Genomic DNA, 17,264 nt, shown 5'->3' with positions numbered 1-17,264 from the left:
CTACTTGAAAAATAAGGTTCCTTGTATTCTATGTTGAGATAAGATTTTCAGCTAGGTGGTACTCGGGATAATTAAATTATAGGAATTGGGTAATGGAAAACATGAAGGGGTAGAATATATATATATATATATTATTCAATATATATAAATAAATATAAATGTATGTATAAATATACATATAATTTCCTCCCAGAGCTTTTCATTATGAAGTATGTATATAAAATACATATATGTAATAATAACACACATATGTTATATATACATAACAGGAGTTTTCATATATGTAAATATAAAAATATATATATAATTTTATACATAAATATATTATATATTATATATGTAATTATATAAAAATATATATAACTTTTTATATATTATAAATATATATGTTTACTTATAAATAGATTCCAAAAGATCTGTTTTGAAGTACATCAAATCCATAAAAGACAGTCTTCTTTTTCTTTTATTATATGTACAAAAAGATTTTGGTGATCTTAAACTGGTTCTAAAAATGATCTCAAACTATTTAACTTCTTTTTAAACTAATAATTTTAGGGATTATTTTAAAGAATTGTCTTCATGGGCCAAAGTTAGATAGATGATAGGTAAGTAGATAGAGATTTTTTCAGACGTTAATACAGGGCATTGTAAAAGGAATTCTGATATTGATTATAGATGTTGAAATGATATATAATATCAGGCAAATTAAACAATCTTCTTAAAAGTTAAGTTACCTTCATGTAGAGGATGGTTATCTCAGCATATGAAAAAGCACCACTTTTCTATTATTTTTCCCCAGTGATGGGAGATTGAGCTTAGTGTATGGAGAAAATTTTCACAAAGGAAACAGAGCCTTGATTCCGAGCAAATTGATATTTTTATTTGCATTAAAATCATATTACTCCATTTTCTCATTCAGCAAACAGCTTTTGAGCTCTATAGATAAAGTTAACTTTTTTAATTTTTAAAAGTAACATTAACTTGGGATTTTACTTTTTATTCAGCCACCTCTCAGATGGAAGCCATGTAGTTAAGAAGAGTGTCTAGGACTAGAGTGAAAGCTCATTTGGGGGATGGTAAGAAGTCTTTGAAGAGAAAACAGCATACAACAAGGATCATGGCTAACCACTGAGCCACTCTCTTTGGGTTGATAGCCTTGTTTTGATTTTAAAAATAATAGCAACCATAATACTAATACAGTAGGTTAATCATAGTAACGATAAAAAAGGAGATTCTTAAAGGGTAAATGTTTTCAAAGTGAACAAAGCAACACCACCAATTAAGATTGGAGCTAAAATCTGCAGCCATGAATGCAACTTCTGGTACCTTGAAGTTTTGCCTAGGAGGCTTTCTTGGAGGTCACTTTGAAGAGGTTTCTATCCAGCAACAAAACTTCATGAAAGGAGCTGATGTGAATAATCCAGATAGATAGCTCTAGGCAACATCTTGTGCTTTCTCCTTTATATTTTATACTGAGAAAGAGGAGATGTAAACAATCACTTATTTAAAATTCAAACATTTTGCTCTCTCTCTCTTTCTCTCTCGCTCTCTTGCTCTCTCGCTCTCTCTCTCTTGCTCTCTCACGCACACACACAAGAAAAAAAACAAGAAACAAAATAAATAGGAAATTACCCAGAATTCTTGTTCTCTAACTAAAGCCTTAGTTAAAATATATGGATTTAGGAGGTTAAGTCATCAGGGTAGAAATCCTTGCTTTCCCATTTATTATGTGATAATTTTCTCTGATCCCCAGTTTCCTCATTTGTCTAAATGAGGCTAATGGTATTTTTAGTATTGTTTATATGAATTAAAAGCCGTGTATGTTGAAAGATATACACAGCCCCTGTACCTCCTAGGAATTATTATTTGACCAGAGGTCTTATCTAATAAAACAAAAGGTATCCATCCAACTAATAATATTTTCTCAGAGAAACAGGATATATCCAGCAGAGCTAAGAGATTATTTTTCCTGTTCCTACACAGACATAAATTTATCAGCTAAAATCTCTGGTGTAATAAATTAACAGTGGCTGGACATAAAAATTAATATGTGAAAACTCTTCATTTGTTTGATTTCAAAGTTCACTCATGTGTTGTTTTAAATTCATACTAATCTACAGCTGTATTAATCACCTGAGCTTTTGAACAGTTTTGTAGAAAAGAATTTTACAGAAGATTTGCATTTTACCCCGTAGATCCTTTTGTTAATTTCAGTTCATTTCAGAAAATGCCTAAAGTCTTTAATGAAATACTATCTTCATTTATTAGTGCACTGTAATTTGGTGAACTTCAGAAGCTTAAAGTACAAGGATGACATAATCAATTATAATTGTTTTAGAAATGTTTTTGTCTTAATGTTTTTTTAAAAAAGCTCCAAGGTAATAATAGGACTTTTCATCAGCAAAATGCCTTATAAAGGTTAACTAGTAGGAAAGGAGTGTTCTCTGGTTGTTCAACAAGAAATTGAGAGTTCAGAGAACTGAGTTCTATTTCTGGTCCTTCTGTTGACTTCAATGATTTTAGATAAGTCACCTAACATAGGCTGTGCTTTTCATATATAATGTTTCTTGCTTTAAAAGAGGTCAAAGAAGTACTTCTTGACGATTTCTGTTGTGTATGAATAATTAGATAATCCCGCCCCCTATCCATGTCAGCCTATTTCTTACTTGTCCTTTCTCTTTTTTATTTTCCAGTTTGTATATCTTTCAATATCTTACATATGGGGGATGGGGCAGGTAATGTTGGATATTACTCTGAAATAAGGATTCCAACTTGGAGACAGAAGCACATGAGTTCCAATTCTGATTCTCCTTTTAATTAGCTGCATAGCCTTGGGCATGTCACTTCATTATTCTCAACTGTGTCCTTGCAATTAAATTATACTTAGTGATATCTGCTTCTCAGGGTAGTTCTAAGGAGTCAATTAAATTATATTTGATATACATTGTATCTCCTTGCCTAACTAGGCTTCTGATTGGCTTCCCCAATTGGTATACTCTTTATAAAAATCTGGTCTTTACAACGAACCAACACTTGAAATTTCACCTACCTCTTCTCCAAAAAAAGAAAAAGAAAAAAAAACCAGACAGACACACACACATACGCGGCTTCTCCTTATATTTATATGATCTAATTTCTTGATCATTTCTCTCTCTCTGACTAGTTCCTTTTTAGCCACACTGGCAACCTTGCATTCTCTAATATTACAGAATTACTTCTGCCTCAGAGCATTTGAACTTGTTGTTCCTCTTTCCTGCAAACTTCTTCCTTCAGACATTAATACGGTTTACCCTCCCACTTCCTTCAGGTTTTTGCTTAAACCTGATGCTTAAACCTTATGATGTGAGTGAGTTCTTTTGTGACCTTTCTATTTAAATTTGCCATGTGTTCCTCACTTAACCCTTCCAGTACTATCTCTCTTCTTTACCTATTTTCTCTTCTCTCTTCTTTAATTAATTATCCATTATTGTATATCATACCAACTTACCCCAAAACATAGTGGCTTAAAACAACAAACATTTACTTTGTCACATTTTCTGTGGGTTAGGATTCCTGGCATAGCTTAGCTAGGTGCCTGTGTTTTGAAGTCTGTCATGAGAATTCAGTCAAGCTTATAGCTGCGGTTGTGGCCTTATGTAAAGGTTCGCTCAAGGAAGAATACATTTCCAAGTTCACGCACACGGTTCTTAGCAGGACTCAGTTCCTTGTGGACTGTTAGACTGAAGGCCTCAGTTCTTTGCTGGCTGTTGACCACAGGCCTCCCTCAGTTCCTTGCCATGTACACCTTCCCATAAAGCAGTTCACAATGTGGTAGCTGGCTTTCTTCAAAGAGAGCAAGCAAAAGAGTGAAAAAGAGTTCCAAGATGGAAGCCACAGTATGTTTGTAACCTAATCTCTGAAGTGACACTTTTGCCGTATTCTATTAAAAGTAAGTCACTAGGGCCTCCCTGGTGGCGCAGTGGTTGAGAGTCCGCCTGCCGATGCAGGGGATACGGGTTCGTGCCCCGGTCTGGGAGGATCCCATATGCCGCGGAGCGGCTGGGCCCGTGAGCCATGGCCGCTGAGCCTGTGCGTCCGGAGCCTGTGCTCCGCAACGGGAGAGGCCACAACAGTGAGAGGCCCGCGTACAGCAAAAAAAAAAAAAAAAAAAAAAAAAAAAAAAAAAAAGTAAGTCACTAGGTCCAGCCAACATTCAAGGGAAGGGTTTTGCATAGGTAGGTGAGCACAAGGAAGTGAGGATCATTGCAGGCCGTTTTAGAGGCTGCCTACCACACCATGCAAGTAGGGAATTTTGTCTGTTTTTGTTCACTGTTATATTCCAAGAGTTTATAAAAAATGCCTAGAAAATAGTATGTTTTCCGTATATATTTATTGAATTAGTGAGTCTAATCCAGAATCTTCACATAGTTAGTGTTTAATAAATGATTGCTACTATTATCCATTCTTGAATATGCTTTTTTATAGTCATTCCTATTACTCCTTTTTCTATTAGATTTGAATTCCTATAATGTCACTGAATTAGACAATAAGAAAGAGCACTCTAGGGTGCTTCCTCTAAAATTTTCATGATTTGGAAACAATACATCTCCTCTGGTTATCAGACATGCAAAGAATAGGAAAACCAGAATGACTACATGAAAAACTGTGAGACCAGTAAGAAAGAAAACTAAAGATTGATAGTATCCATCAAATTACACTGTACAGCAGTTGCTGGAAAGTGAGGTTCATGGGAAAAAATTGGGGGAAATTATTGATTCTTTCCTGGTATACAGTTCTATGTTTCTATTATTTTTATTTTTGGAGAGTCAAAATTTCTGTTACAAAATAAGTACTTATTCCTAAAGGCTCTTCTCCTTCATGAAAACAGGGTCATGCCCTTACAACAGACATAGTTTACTGGGGATTTTATGCCTTTTAATACCATTGAGCTGAGACCTGGGAAAATCATAAGAATTAGAAATTAGCAGTAGAAGAACATCCATAGCAGAAAGAACATCTTGTTCCCATTTGAAGCGAGTTGAGATTCAACTGAAGAAAAGTGCACAGTTTGATGAGTTCAACACCTGTTTCTCTTGTTTTTAACTGTTCCTGTGAGTAAATGAACAAATGACAGGAGCCGAAGAAGAGGAGGAATGTCAGTAAAGCTCTGACTAGGGATGGGATGCTGTCCTGTCCTTAATGGCAACAGTGGAATGACAGAAAGCTAGCTTCTCCTATGCTAGCCTTAGGATACCAAGCACCTGTCCTGTGAGAGAGATCCTGTGTGTGAACCAAAATAGCAGGCTCTGAGGGGAAACTGAGAAATCAGGCCTCAAGTGGTTCCTGTGTACTGTGTTTCTGAGGGAATAGGAAAACAATCTCCTTTGCATTTTCACTTTGGTTCACCTTTGCTTTTTGTATCTATTACTTCAGGTTAATAATCTGGGTGCTTCTCATTTATGAAAAGGAAAGGAGGTAGTCGTATGTTCAGGAACTGACACTTCTACCTTTCAGTTATGCTGGAACTGTGACTACTTAAAAACCTTGTTATCAACAGAGCAGATGAAGGTGTTTTTGTTTTTCTTTTTTTGCCCCAAATGACCATTGGCCCCAAAATATGGACACCAAATTTTATGCCCAAAGTAGCTGGGTGTTTATGGTTGAACACTTACTTTTCTGGGATCACTGAGTGAGCTAAATCAACTACACAAACAACCCCACTCCAGTACTGATGTGGCCTGGGTGAAAGCTTTCACTGGAAAAGAGTGGGGACTCTGACTGACTGTAACCCAGATGCAGGAAGTTGGTAAGGTTGAAGCCCCCTTCGCTTCCTCCGTGGACCCTACACTACAAGGAGGCAGGGAGTGTTTCTCTTATTTGTCTTCCTTTAGAGAAACAAAAGCCTTGAGGAGATTAAGTGACTTTTCTTAGAACGATACAGCTTATTAACACCTGAATTGTAATTTTAAACAAGCAATCAGGAAGTGCTAGAGAAAAAAATATTTAAATGATCGTACCAAGAATAAAAATAAATATTCTATCAGCCATGAGATTATAAAGATGACATTTTTTTCTTTGATATTATCTAGAAGTTAAACTGATGAGTGTCGAAAGAGAATACACTTAGTTTCTCAGCAAACAAGTGAGATATTAGATCGTTTTAATTATATTAGAATAACTCGTGTATGAGCTACAATAGCAGTTGTGCAGCAGCGACGGGATTCGCAGAAGTGAAAGTGCAGGGGAGTTGAAGGCTTTAATTAGAATTGAAAAACAGGAACACTGCTGTACCATTCCTTTTAGAATAGATCCCAGCTCCATTTAATTTAGAATTAGAAGATTTTCAAAAGAATGAGACAAATATGGTTAGGCTAGAGGTAGCAAAAAAGTGTAAAAACAGTCAGCAAAAATATGCGAAATAAAAGCTGTTATTTACATTAGCACTTAACAGAGTAAACAAGCAAAAAGATTGTTTTACTAATAAAGACAAAAGTAACAATGCAGTTGTAACAATTCAGGTTTTTAAGACTATATTTCAATCATTTAAGAGGCATTAATGAAAACTGCTGTTAAAACCAAATATAAACAACTGTGAAAGCAAAGAGGTAGTGAGTGTGCTCTAATGGGTAGAGCATTGAGCTAGAAATGCCAGGCCTTGAAAATTATATTCAGCTGGGCCTCTGATTCTTCATGAGACTCAGGGAAAGGCACTTTATTTCTCAGTGCCGCCGTTGTCTCCTCTGCAAAACAGAGCCCATGAAAATCTTAACTATATATAACTCCAAAATATACTATGTGATATATTGGTTCAATTTCAGATATGCAGAAACTTGCAAAAAAAATATCTAAATACTTTGTACCGATTTATTTAGTCCTGCTACTCTTTCCTCAAAATAAGTCCAGGGAAGCTCCAGTATATCAAACAAATCAAAGTCGGGTTGCTCTTGTGAAATTGAGGAATGTGCAGACCACCACCCTCTCACCCTCTATACCCTCATCTGTTCCTCTCTGGCTGCTACTAAAGGGAGTCCAGAGATCCCACAGCTCTGTTGATCACAGCTGAAAAATTCTCATCTTCATGATGTTACCAGCTAGATATCGGGGGTGATTCAAATAAAGAGCTGTTTTTTTCTCCACTTTTCATTCAGCTTCTCATGTATAGGTTTTAATGGAATGATAATTTTAAAGTACATTAGACTGTAAAAGGCATTGTAGAGAGTCAAGCTTCAGTATCTCCACTGTTTTTCTTCTCAATCAAAAGGTAAGTACAAAACAAAATTATTGAATCCTGAATTCAATATATTTCAATTTGTTAGGTAAGACCAAACAATAAACATCTCCAGGCAAGCATTCCTATTTTTAAGGAAGTCAATTCAAAGAAAGGCTGAGTGACAGTAAAAGCGCTCCACACTAATAATTGAAAGATCTGGGTTCCTGGATTCTAGCTCCAGTTCCTTCATTTATTGTCCATATAGTTTTGAAAACTTCATATAATCTATTTCCTCCTGTGTAAAATGGGAATCATATCCAAAAGATGGGCTTAATAGAGATAGTGTTACAATGATTAGCAAAGTCAAGGCCCTCTTTGGTTATTTCAGTAAATACATAGCATTTTGATCAAATCCTTTATTGATGGGAAAAAGAAAAGGAGAGAAAAAAATGCATTATTCTCTACCAATAGATTTCTAATATGGGGATTCCCCATGCCTCTCTGAACTAAGACTGATTCTTGCATTCGTTATTGTTGACTGAAAGAAACAAGACCATCAAATGAAGCAAGAAACAAGAATAGTTTACCTGAGAACAGTAGTGTGCTTGGAATTCCTGTACATCTTAGGGGAAGACATTTTAAGTTATAAGATTTCATTCTGTATTCAAAATTTTAATATGTTATATTTCACCAGTTCCTCCATACCATCTTCTGACTCTCCACCGACTCACAACCCCTCAAGTCACCCCCTCTTCCTCTTGCCACCTTCATTTTCTTTAGTGAACTTTGCAGCTCATGTATCAAAGCTTTAATTGGGTTCTGGATTTTCTGCAAACCTACAGTTGACTTTTTCTTAATTTTGCCCACACAGTTACAGGATAAGTTATGGCCATATAATATACTAAAATGGGGATAATGGATAAGTCAGGTAAAAGAATTAATGCATATTCCATTAGATAAGAAGCTATTAGATGAGTAGCAGCAAAGTGGGTGTTGGCATTTTTACACTTCTCTACTTAAATCCTGGAAAATTAAAATCATCAAAAGAGAAAGCAGTTCGGCTGTCAATACTACATTATTACTCATGTCCTGACCAACTCTTCTTTGTATAACATTCACTTTGTTATAATTATGACTAGAGAAAAGACATTGCATTAGTACTCTCTTTATCAGATCTTATTAAGAGTATTTTGAATTAAATGCCTTAAAATTGTTTGAATGCAAAAATCAGTTATTTTGGTTATGTAGATGACATCTTTGTCATTTGAAAGTATAAAAACAAAAATTCCTAAACTTTACACTTAAATATGCTCTTTTCTTCAGTTGCAAAGAAAATGCAACATATTATTATTTTTTAATACACACAAAAATTTTCACCATGTTTTCTACAAAAACACTTCACAGCTTAATATATTGGCTACTTGTAAATAACTCAGCTGATGATAAAAGTTCTCAGGTTTAATTTAAGAAGTACATTTAAGATCATAATGATTTTATTTATACATTGGAGTAATTTATTTTTCTTAACCATGGCATGCTAGGGTTAACACTGGCTGTAGATATCACCGCATAAGACTTCAACTAACTTCTTAAACCTCTACCCTACACATTAGTTCCTAATTTCAGTTATTTAAAAATCCTGTTGTTACTAAGAGGGAACTCTACAATTGGTGTCAAATACTTTAAGAAATACGAGTGCACCCAAACTTGAAAAACAAATATTGTTGTTTGAGTCTACTGGTTTCCATTATTACCTATATAACGTCATTATTAACATAAATACTATGGTTAAATGTGGAGAAACTGTATCAAAATTCAATGTAAGCAGTGGCCAAAGATAGTGTTGCTCAGTTTGACCCAAAAGCTTACTGTGACCAAACCTTGAAAAGATTACTGGATTTTTTTCTTTCCAGTTTCTTTAAGCAAAGGTCCACTGACCCAGAGTTGTTTTCACATCTTTTTCTGCCCTAATGATATTACATTTTCACATCATTCTTCCTTGGTGTTCACATCTAGTAGATCATTATAATAGGTTCTGTCAAACATGGCCTTCTAATCTGAACACTTCCAAATGAAGGAGAAAGACATTAGCCACCTACTTTCCATGTTACTGAGGAACAACATCTGGTGAATGATGGTCCCTTTCCTAATTGCATAGTTCCAGTCAACTTGCGTAAAAAATAAAAAGCATATGCATTCCACTAGTCACCTTGGAATAGAATTTTTGGAGGACGGCAGCAGTCTTACACTTGCACTGTTCAATGCGGCACCTAGCACTTCCTGGGTGCTTAATAAATATTGAACAACCCAGCAATCAAACCCTCCAGGCAATGGCTGCAGTTGTTAGTTGACACATAATGCAGACTCTACACAGTAGGAATTGCCAATCAAACAGACAGATCTGAACACACAGAAAGTAGCAGAGACGATAATGGCAGCATCACCTTCAAGTAAAGGACAATCTATATGTATATATTGTGCTACATATGAATTTAAAAGTATTCATAGTTTCCTTTGCATTCCACTGTGCATTTGCATAGCTCTCTGCATGTGTAATTAGCCAAATGCACACTCTTTAGTGAATACACTTAACAGAAGGTCAATGGTCTCACACTATCTTTTTTTTTTTTTTTTTTTTGCGGTATGCGGGCCTCTCACTGTTGTGGCCTCTCCCGTTGCGGAGCACAGGCTCCGGACGCGCAGGCTCAGCGGCCATGGCTCACGGGCCCAGCCGCTCCGCAGCATATGGGATCCTCCCGGACCGGGGCACGAACCCGTATCCCCTGCAGGCGGACTCTCAACCACTGCGCCACCAGGGAGGCCCTCACACTATCTTTTTAAATAAGTAATTCCTTTGCCTGACCTAAATCCAAAATTGTCCTGGGTACAGGATGACTAACCTTTTTGTGCCATCAAAAGTGGAATTCGCTCCAACTCTACATACTTACAGTTATACTCACTTATGAATTCCACAGGCCTGAGAGTGCAGTGTGTGAAATATGTCTCTTCGCTAACAGGTCTACTTAAGAATGAGATGCGTAAACTTTACCTTTAGCACAAAGGTGATCACTTTGAAATTTACACCTTTATAATTAAAAACTATCATTTGGATTTCAGACAATTAAGATACCATCTAGTAACTTATATTATTGCCCTTTTTACAATGTCATCTTCCTGGTGGCCTCGAAGGGTTAAAGACTCTCAATATCCCTAGGTTTAGCTTGTCCTAAGGGATCTGACCCAGTTTTTAAAAATAAAAATTACACCCCATGTAAAAAGCAAGATAAATGAAGATATGACTGTAGTGAAGTGATGGGAAAAGCCTTGGCATGCCTGTCGTTTCCCTTCTCACCTACATTTTCCTGTGATCCTTGTTCTTGTGTCAACCGTTTAGTGAATACTGCGTGAACTGCTTAAAATTATACATTTAATGTCAGCTTTATGCTCTAAGGAATATTTAATGTGAAACATCATTCACTTTTGCATAGAAATTAGCTCTGCAGTGTGAAAACTGGCTTCAGGTGAATTCTACTTTAAAAAAAAATGCAAGTGAAAACGGGAAGAACCTGAAAGCAAGCACCACAGTGATAAGAGAATCACCACCAGCAGCTGGAGGGTCCAGTATATTCAGAAAATTGTCTTATATCCAGATGAGTGGAGTCTATTTACTCTACAAAAAATTACATTCAAACTAGGAAAAATAAGAGTCCTGGCATCTCTAAGGCATGCACAGAAATTTTTTTCTACCTTAGATTCTCAAGAACACTGTGAACTTGATTCATCCTTTGACATTTAAGAAGGCACTGAAAACACACTCAGCACAGTGAAGAGCTTGTCTTTTATTTGCTCTTTAATACATCTTGATACACTATTATTCCTCCTGACCAGCGGGTAATATTGAGTCACCTCACCCAAACACAACGCTTGGCTGACTTGGATCATTTGTTCAATATTTACTGAGTGCTTATGATGTGCCAGGGATGGTAACAATTGCAAAGTGTAAATGAGGATGATATGCCCCCTCTGCTTCTAGGAAAGGTACACTCCAGAGGAGAAGTTAGACATGTATAGATCATTAAAATGCAACATGGTAGGGCTTCCCTGGTGGCGCAGTGGTTGAGAGTCCGCCTGCCGATGCAGGGGACATGGGTTCGTGCCCCGGTCCAGGAGGATCCCGCATGCCGTGGAGCAGCTGAGCCCATGAGCCATGGCCGCTGAGCCTGTGCGTGCGGAGCCTGTGCTCCACAACGGGAGAGGCCACAACAGTGAGAGGCCCGTGTACCGCAAAAAAAAAAAAAAAAAAAAAAAGCAACATGGTAAAGGCTAACATAGAGGCATGAACAAAGTACCATGGAAGCACAGAGTAGAGAGCAGCTAATCAGGGATGGCAAATGAGAAGACAGAGTAAGTAGGTTCTGAGTGGAGTTGAAAGAATGAACAAAGTAGGGTATACATTCCAAGGAGAAAGAGTACTTATTCATGACCTCTAATACCTTCTCCACTAGTTCTTTCAGAATATCTCCTTGAAGGGCCACAGAGATTTCCCTCTCAGGTAGATGGTGGTGTAGTTATTCTTCACTCTAAAAGGTAAAAATACCCAGGATATCTCTGAAGGACTTGATATTAATCTGTTTGTCTCTTAATAGGGAGTGGATTTTTACCAATTCCCTATGTCAGGAAAAGTGGTAGAGGTCACTCTGAGCTTGGCACTAGGTATAGAAAGATGAGTAGAATTTGACCTGGAATTCCAACATTAACGGTTAAGTGCAATTATAGAAAGATGCATTGGGGGCATTGTGAACATGAAGGAAGGACAATTAGCCCATCTAGGAAGGCATCAGGGGAGGAAGGTGTCTTAAAGCATATGATGTCTGACTCGAGTCTTAAAGGAGGGTAAGACATAGACAAACAAAGATGGAAGGGGAAACCAGGCAGAGAAAGTAGATGAAGTCATACACGAAAGCATCAAACAGCACTGTGTGTACCACGCTGTTCAAAAAGTTAAGTATCATAGAACATAAGGAAGAAGGCAGAAGAGAGAGGTGAACCCGAGGAGGTGAACTGACATCAGATGCTTGAGAGATAGTACGTGCCTTTGGAAAGAGCTTGATGTTAAATTATAGTCAGCGGACAGACATTTCATAAATAAAGCCAATATCTTGAAAGTTTAGTCACTTGCCAAGGTTGCAGAAGAAACAAGTAGCAGAGCCAGAGGTCAGATTCAGGTCTGTTATCTTCTAGAGCCCACCCTCTTGACCACTACTCCATAAATAACTATCCTAGAATTAGGGGGGGTATTTTCAGATCTTCCATTAACTCAACTTTCCTTTTCATTACTCTTGTTATCCATCTATGATAGGGTGGGAGGAACAGGGTTGGGGTGGGGAAAAAAACATGCTAAACCAGGAATGTGTTTGGGATTAACAAAAAGGAAAGGAAGAGGTGAAATTGTTGGGAAGAAGTCTTTATGTGATATCAGAAGCCAGTGATTTTATTTTCCTGCTAAAGCAACAGAGTATTATGAAATTAAAGTCATAATTGAGCCCAAAATGCTAATAGGTGCAGCTGTATAACCCAATCAGTAAACAAAGAAGACTGCAAACAGAGAGAAAGGAAATAGAATGTAAGAATGCCTGGGAACTGAATATGCAGTCTAGATAATTTGAAGGGGAAGAGGGATGGATGTGTTGTTAGCATAAAATATATAAAATAATGCTTCTCAGATGGAAGAAAATTATTTTTATTCCCTGGCAATGATATAATCAGAAATATTGGATTTAAATTGATAAAGGACACTAGTTTACATAATTGAAAGCACTTTAGCAGAAAGGCCAACTGCAGAATACAAGAACTTTGATATATGTGGAAGGAAGAAAACACTTCAAATTTTCAATTTGTAGTTTTTCAGACTAATTGGATGCATTCTACACATACTAGAATCCTTCGTCATTCAGCAGGGGCTAGATGACTTTAACAGGGGTCCTTTCTGTCCTAACTTTCAATGATGCTCTGACACCACATCAAGTTTCACAAAAATACTGTCCAAGAAAATGGTTTGCTGCACTCTTTGAAAAAGCAACATCGTGTCAATAATAGCTGACAATTTAAGGAAACCATGATTACTCTCAAACACAAAGACAACCTATCCCTCCCTTTTCCTCCTTCTCTGAATGAAATATGGGAGGGAAAAAAGGTGTTGAAGTTAAAACCCGAATTAATGAATCTGTAAGAGCTACATATGCTCTTTGAGCTTGTGTTGGTTAGTATCTCTTCTGTCCAGAAATTGGTCAGATTGTAAATCTGAAAGGATTAAAGTGTCTATTTAAGGAATATGGATAGAGTTTTAAAGCTTCCAGTTTGAACACAAAACATGTGTTATTAAGCTGGAGTTGTCAAAGAGGAACATCCTCCTGAAGCCAATTTGCTACGGATTTATTTGAAAACGCACTGACAAATGCAGCATTCCAATCTGTGCATACATATTCATCTATTAATTTAGGAAAATATTGCAGGTGACACTAAGAGAAATTTGTATTTTGGCATTGATCTTATCATTTCTTAGATGCAATGTGTTATATACAGAGCCTAGGTCAGTTGGACTATAAACCATTCCCCAAAATAGTTATTGAATGCCTTCCATTTAAAGGCATTGTAAGGGATAGCAGAGCGTATGATGAAGTACAAGACATCATCTGTATCCTCAAGGAACTTATATAAATTGGAGAGAAATTGTTAAATACATTTAAAGATTTTAATGCAAAGTAGTACAAATAACTGCTATAGAAAATAAGAGTCAGCAAAGGGATCAAGACAATTATTCTTTACAGTACAGTTCAAAGTGTGCTTGAAATGACAGTGATTTGATCCTGTACACATGTCTCAACTAGACTACAGTTTTGCTTGAGCATGCTCACTTTTCCACAGTTTCCAAAAGAACCATTTTGTATTCTCCTCCTCAAACCATCTGCATTCCTCCCCAACTCAACCCCATACTTCATTAACAAAATAGAGGTCCTTATAACTCAGACTGCCTCACTCTCCTGCTTAAAACTATATAATAGTTTCCACTGTTTAAAAATAGAATTCAAACTTTCACCATGGCCTACAAAGTTGCAGATGTTTTGTCACCTGCCTGCCTCTCTTCCCTTTTTATACCTCTTTCTCTTTAGCCCTCTTGGCTCCAGCCTCATCGACCTGTTTTGCTTCCTTGCATGGGCCCTCCTCACTGCTGTCTTATGTCTCTGCACCTCAGTTCTGTCTGCCCAGAACATCCTTCCCTGCGACTTTCTCATGGTCAGCCATTTCTCATCGTTCAGTTCTCAGCTCAAATGTCACCTCTTAAGAAAGACCTTCCCTTAACATCTTATCTAAAGAAGCTCCCACTCCTTCCCCTAAATAAAACATTTTCTACCATGTAAGCTTATCTTTAAAGAAAAAAAAAACAGTTCCAAACTAAGGTTTTATTGGAGTAATTTTGATATATTTACTTCACGTTAAAACATAGGAGTAAATATAGTAAAAGTTATTTTACTATATTTGCTATGAGTACATTATTTCAAGATTTATAGATGTGATATATCTCTTTAGTCCCCAGTATCACATCAAAGTCTTTTCTCAACAAATTTTATACCAATCATTTATATCTTACTGTTTTTTAGATTAAAATTATGTATATTTAAGGTGTACAACATGATGTTTTGATATACATGGTGAAATGATTACTATAGTCAAGCTAATTAACATATCCGTCTCCTCCCATGGTTACTATTTGTGTGTGTCCCTGTGTGATGAGAGCACTTGAGATCTAGTCTCTTAGTAAATTTCCAGTACATAATGCAGTGTTGTTAACTATAATCACCATGTTGGACCTTATATCTCTAGAACTTATTCTTCCTACATAATTGCAACTTTGTACTCCTTGACCAACATCTCCTCATTTCCCTCACCTCCCCGCCCCTTGTAACCACTGTGCTACTCTCTGCTTTTATGAACTTGACTTTTGTAGATTCTACATATAAGTGAGATCATGCAGTATTTTTCTCTCTGTGTCTGGCTTCTATCTTGTTTCTCCTTAGCACTGTGGCTCTTTGAAACTATCTTTAGTTGCTTACTTTTGCTGTGCCTGCCTTGTCCTACTGAATGGAAGCTATATTGGGAAAAGGATCTGTCTGACACCCTCAGTACCTCACCCTATGCCTGGCACATAGAGCTCAAAAAAATACCTGCTGATTGAATGAATCAATGTATAACTAAAAGAATGGCAAAGCTTAAAGAAACATGTGCAAAAGAGAGAACTAGAAAGTGTGTTCTTTGTAGGTTAATCCTTACACAGGCATTAGAGTGGTATAGGCTTCCAACTCAAATATTGAGGTGTGTAGAAAATATTCCACCTTTGTTGTCAGTCCTGTGCATAGTTATTCTAAAGCACTAGATAAATCCAATTTATCTGTGGTTTGAGTTGATAGAGAAGTAGAAAGATTAAAGGATACTTATAAAATGATACTGACTTTAATTTACATAATTTCCACCCACTAATTTTACATCCATGTATTTTTTTTGTAACGTTTTCCTGCTGTCCAGCTGACTTGGACAGATCATCCACCAATAACAAATTTTTGAGGGTGATACAGCATAATTACATGTTCATAAATTTGTTAAAGAATGCAAACACTGTTGAGTAGCTAATATTCTCTCCAATATCCAGCAATCAATGGTGTGACACTCTCTTGTAAGACCTTAAAACATAAGTAGATTCTAATTTACCCAAGCTATGCTACCAAAAAGCTAAAAGAGAATACTTACTGTTATAGTATATACTAAGATTTATTGCTTTCTTAATAGGAGTAAAGGTTACATTCAGTGAAATATGTGTTCCTTTTAATGTTTCTTAGTGTAATATTTAACATTTCTTTAATATGGACTTAGGGAGAGAAAAAAGAAATCTAAGGGTCAAAATCAGAGCAGGTAGGCAAGATTATTAAAATAATTCACTTCATTTTTCTTTGCACACATTAAATTTAACATGAATCTCAGCAAAGCTTCAAAAAGTGAGTACCTCTTAAGAGACTTTTATTAGTTGCTTTTAAAACCATTCTCTGGGTTCCTGTAGCCTCTTTAAAATTAAGGTGGCTTAGGGAAAAACACCTACCATTCCTGAAAAGAAGCTTTTTAAGTAAAAATCTTTTTTTCTTTTCTTAATTTTATTCTCCTAGCTATTTCCTTTAATGTACTTAGTGATATAATGCAGGATAATGTCGCTTGTAAGTTCTGCACATGTAGTTATGGACTGATAATTTCATAGGTTAGAACATTCGGTCAGAACACTCATTTGATTATCATGTCCTCTATCCTATAATTTTTCATATATCCATATGTCTATCTAAACACAAAAGATAGTGGCTGCTCTCTGCTGAGAGATGAAACGGAAATCTCCATTACAATACATTGTCTCCTGTATGAATGCTCTACATTTTCAGCTGTCTTCACTGTATTAACTGATGTCATCTTGTGGATTTTCAGCCTTGTCTAAACTGCTCTTGCAATGACACTAATAATGAAAAGATACATCATGAGCAGCAGTTACTAATATATAGTACTAATTACATAAAACACTGTTTTGTCTAGTACTACTATATTACATGAAAAACTGCCCTATCATGTTCATTTAATGTCAACATAGTCTATACATGGAGAAATATATTTTGAAAGGGAAGTTGGTTAACTCTTTTTAACGTCTTATGAAAAGTGGTTTTGAAATTACTATATATCACCAACCAAGCCATTATATAAATTTGCTTTTGTGAATGAAAATCAATCTGAGAAGCAAAAGTTTAATAATACAAAATGAACGAATATGAATTATTCAAAAAAGAGCAGGCATTTAATGTTTTCCTTTAATGAAAGTGCTGATAATAAAAGTGGAAATGTCTTACCAATTTGGAGTTTTTTGTACTTCCCACTCATGTAACTATAACAAAATGCTCTGTAATATGAAAAGAACTTGGAAACCACCATATTTGAAATATACTGAATCAATACATGCCTTTGTTGGCTAGAATTTTTCTTGCTAATTGCA

Source organism: Mesoplodon mirus (genome assembly GCF_964341445.2).
Source record: "Mesoplodon mirus genome assembly, chromosome: 4".
NCBI classification, from domain to species: domain Eukaryota; kingdom Metazoa; phylum Chordata; class Mammalia; order Artiodactyla; family Ziphiidae; genus Mesoplodon; species Mesoplodon mirus.
The sequence above is the reverse complement of the archived record's forward strand: the minus strand, read 5'-3'. Positions refer to the sequence as shown.